Source organism: Pongo pygmaeus, chromosome 15, assembly GCF_028885625.2.
Source record: "Pongo pygmaeus isolate AG05252 chromosome 15, NHGRI_mPonPyg2-v2.0_pri, whole genome shotgun sequence".
In the NCBI taxonomy this organism is placed as follows: Eukaryota; Metazoa; Chordata; class Mammalia; order Primates; family Hominidae; genus Pongo; species Pongo pygmaeus.
In genome coordinates this window covers 18881711-18886236 of record NC_072388.2, presented here as the reverse complement: position 1 = coordinate 18886236, position 4526 = coordinate 18881711, and the positions used below count along the sequence as shown (strand labels likewise).

The following is a 4526-nucleotide window of genomic DNA, read 5'->3' as shown; positions in this document are numbered from 1 at the left end:
CACGCCTCATTATGCCCTCCTCCCTTTTGAAATTCAGGCTTAGCTGACCAGCCTTAACATCAACAAAGACTTTAAGACTAATACAACAGACTCTTTAAGTCTGATAAGAAACATTTACAATCTATTGTCTCTGAAGTCTGCTACCAGACACTTCATCTGCATGATAAAATCTTGGTCTCTACGACTCCTTATCATAACCCAGACATTCCTTTGTATTGATTCCAGGTCTTTATTTTATTTATTTATTTTGAGACAGAGTGTCGCTCATTGCTTATCGCCCAGGCTGGAGTGCAGTGGTGTGATCTTGGCTCACTGCAAGCTCCACCTCCCAGGTTCAAGCTATCCTCCTGCCTTAGCCTCCCAAGTAGGTGAGACTACAGGCGTGTGCCACCACACCCAGCTAATTTTTGTATTTTTAGTAGAGATGGGGGTTTCACTATATTGGCCAGGCTGCTCTCAAACTGTTGACCTCAGGTAATCCATCCACCTCAGCCTCTCAAAGTGCTGGGATTACAGGCATGAGCCACCATGCCTGGCCAAGGTCTTTAGATAATAATTTTTTTCTTTGAGACACAGTCTCTGTCACCCAGGCTGGAGTGCAGTGGTGTCATCTTGGCTCACTGCAACCTCTGCTTCCCAGGTTCCAGTGATTCTCCCACCTCAGCTTCCCAAGTAGCTGGGATTACAGGTGCACCTCATCATGCCTGGCTAATTTTTGTATATTTTGGTAGAGACAGGGTTTCACCATGTTTCCCAGGCTGGTTTCCCACTCCTGACTTCAAGTGACCTACCTGCCTCAGCTTCCCAAAGTGCTGGGATTACAGGCATGAGCCACTATGCCCAACCAATAATGGCTCTTTCAACCAATTGTCAATCAGAAAATGTTTGAAACTGCCTATGACCTGGAAGCTGACCACTTCCAGTTTTCCTGCCTTTCTGAACTGAACCAGTGTACATCTTACATGTATTGACTGATGGCTTATGTTTCCCTAAAATATATAAAACCATGTTGTAGCCTGACCACCTTGGGCACATGTTCTCAGGATCTCTTGAGGGCTGTGTCATGGGCCATTGGTCACTCACATTTGGCTCAGAACAAACCTGTTCAAATACGTTACAGAGTTTGACTCTTTTCATCAACAAAGGAAAACAACTAAGATGGAGGTGGTGGTGGTTTTAGTCACTGCTGCTGCTATATGCACCCTCCCACCCACCTCCCAGCAGCGGCTCATTCTCACAAGGCTCTGCATAAAAACATTCCTCCTCCGCCTACTTTTTGCAGCTTATTGCTTTAGAATTCCTGTGATATTTGCCAACCTCTTTCTTGTCTCAAAGTATGTGTGGCCCTCTAGTGGAAACTTGGAGCCTCCTGGTATTTGGGAGTTAAGTGTCCCCAAGTCTTCAAAGTGAGATGCCAAACTCATTCCAAAACTTAGGGTCTGAATTAGAAACATCTAGATTTCCACCTGTCCATGATAAAAACTGTAAGATTCTCCCTGAGGCCTGAAAGCTTGAAGGGATGAGTAACTCCTCCCTTCTCAGGCCCAGTCCCAAGGCACAAGGCTATTTGTGTCAGCAGCATGCACCAGCAAGGTAGCCAAAGCAGGAAGAGAGCCAGCTGGAAGATCCCTACCCTGGTGGGAAGACACATACCCCTGAAGATCGAAAAAGAGGCCGTCTGGGTACTGTAGTATGTAGTACATAGCAGTCACGTCAAACTGGGACACTTCCTGTTTACAGGAGACCATAAAACTCCTGCCTTGTCCTCATTTTGGTGCTGACGCCATTTTAGACCTCAGCCCACCTGCACCCAGGCACTCATTAAAACAGCATGTTGCTCCACACCGCCTCGTGTTGTCTGTTGGCTCCCTCTCAGGGTTCAGATACAAGAACCTTACATTTTGGTGCCAAAACCCGGGAGGGGCTCAGGTCTGCATCCCCCATGGACCTACCCCTCCACCCCAGAGAGCAGGCCACAGCAGCCGGACAAAGGAAGCTCCTCAGCCTCCAGTCGCCTCTCTGTGCATGCACACTGGTCACTGATCTCGCCTACTGGTAAGTTTCCCTGGGAGCCCAGTTAACAGGGAAAAATCTGCATGGTTTCTCTTGGTGTCTCTGGTCCGAAAATCCAACGTTGGTCCAAGAAGGCTCCGGCATGTGCCAAGCACTTGCTGATCATCTGGTCTTAGGGGGACATCTCTAAGCCATTTGATCCCATTCCAGGAATGAAAAAGGCAGCAGTGATGATCGCTCCTTTTATCGTCTCCCTCTGGCCATCCAGGACAGTGTCCTTTTCCCTGTTCTCCCGAGCCTACCCTCCTTTATAAAAAACTCCCAGTTGTCCATTCCAAAAAATAGCCCTCTAGGCTGCCTCATAAAAAAACCTGCAAACCTTAGGCCTCAGCCAAGATATCTGCCCTAAGCGCCTTGTCTTTTTTGTAATTCAGTCTGGCCACAATATGAATTGGATAATGGGTCCAAATGGCCTGCAAATGGAGCACTCGACTTCACAATTTTAACTGATTTAAGCAATTATTGCCAACGACTGGAGAAATGGGGAGAAATTCCTTATGTCCAGGCCTTTTTGCACTCAGATCACAACCCGAACTCTACAATTCTTGCTTACCTGTTCAAATCCTTCTCCTCCATTCTTGCCACCCTAATCGCCTTTCTTCTCCTGACCCTACCTCTTTTTGCTCGTTGGGTCCAGCAGACTGCTGTCCACCCCTCCTAGCCCCTACCTTTCCCTCTCAACCGTCTTCTTTAACCTCCCAAGCCTCTTCTTTGTCTTCTCAGCTGCCATCTTCCCAGTCACCATCTTCTCAGCTGACATCACCTCCAAACGTACCCACTTCCCTTCCTACACCCCATCCCCCTTCTCAGGTCAACTCTAGCATTACCTGTACCCATTCTCTTTCCTCACTGCCCTCTCATGAGGCCTATAAACCCATCCTACCACCTTAAGCCCCTATCTATCCTCCACTGCCTATCAACTCAACCCCCCTTCCCCCTTCAAACCCTCAGCAGGAACCAACCACTTCTGGCTTCTTCCTTCTCTCCCACCCATACTTGCTTGGGTATCATCTTTGTCCCATGTCCCACCCTTACTTCAGCGCCAGTGCTAGAGTGCCCCCTTCGGGAAGTAGCAGGAGCTAAAGGTATTGTTGAAATTCATGTTGCCTTCTCCCTCACTGATCATTCTCAAATTAACAAAAGACTCATTTCCAGAAGACCCACCTCTTATATTAGGAAGTTTCAGTACCTTACCCAGTCTTATAAACTAACTTGGCATGACCTCTACATTATCCTCTCTTCCACCCTCACCCCAGAAAACCAAGACCATATCTGGGCCCTAGCTCAGGCACATGCTGATACAATTAATGACTGGGCTGCCCAGCCCACTGGTACAAAGGCAGTCCTCAGCCAGGACCCCCACTAGCATTATCAAGATGGGGCCCCTGGACGCTGCTGTCAAGACCGTATAATTGTGTGTCTCTTTGCAGGACTCAAGACGCAGTCAACTATGAAAAACTTTCAGAAATCACCCAAGGTCCTGACGAAAACCCAGCCCATTTTCTCTCTCGTTTAACTGAAGCCATGAGAAAGTATACCAACCTAGATCCAGCCAACCCAGAAGGAACCACTATTTTAAACCTTCAGTTCATCTCCCAATCCACCCCAATATTTGGTGCAAGCTTCAGAAGCTTGATGACGGCCCTCAAACCCCACAACAAGACCTTCTTAATTTAGCCTTCAAAATCTTTAACAATCATAATGAGGAAAGTAAAAGGCAAAAAACAGGCAGAGTTTCCAATGCTTGCCTCTGCCATCAGGGGCCCTGCAGGCCCACAGGGCTGCAGCTCCACATGGAAGCCTCCTAGCAATCTACCTCCACCTGGTGCCTATTTCAAGTGTGGCAATGAAGGCCACTGGTCCAGACAATGCCCAAACCCAGGTAAGCCTACCAGGCCATGCCCCCTCTGCAGAGGACCCCACTGGAAGTTGGACTGTGAGTGGCCCCTGCAAGGACTGCCCCCATCCCTTCCTGAGCTGGCCAAAACCTCCTACTCGGATCTCATCAGCCTTGCTGCTAAAGACTGACGGTGCCCTGGAATGGATGCCCTGGCAACTACCATCACTTCATCTGAGCCAAGGGCAACCCTGATGGTGGCAGGTAGGCCAGTATGTTTTTTTTCAATTAATACTAGGCAACCTATCCTACTCTACCTAATTTTTCAGGACCCACCCAGTCCTCCCAAGTCTCTGTTGTAGGAATTGACGAACAAGTCTCCAAAGCAGGAGCCCCCCTCCAATTTTCTTCTCCCTGGACAACTTTTCCTTCACTCACTCTTTCTTAGTCCTGCCCTCATGCCCAACTCCACTCCTAGGCAGAGACATCCTTTCAATACTCCACACTACTCTCCACCTCCATGTTCCTCATAGTACCCAATGCATCAACCCAGACCCCTCCGGAGCTTCTTTCTTCTACTCCTCCAACCTCCCACCTTAAAACATGCAACTTTTCC

At 48.4% G+C, this 4526-nt stretch overlaps 1 pseudogene; it reads left to right on the top strand.

Annotated features, from left to right (window-relative positions):
• The first annotated feature begins 1580 nt into the window (after positions 1 to 1580).
• LOC129013216 (transcription factor NF-E4-like) lies at positions 1581 to 4165 on the top strand (annotated as a pseudogene).
• The last annotated feature ends 361 nt before the right edge of the window (positions 4166 to 4526 follow it).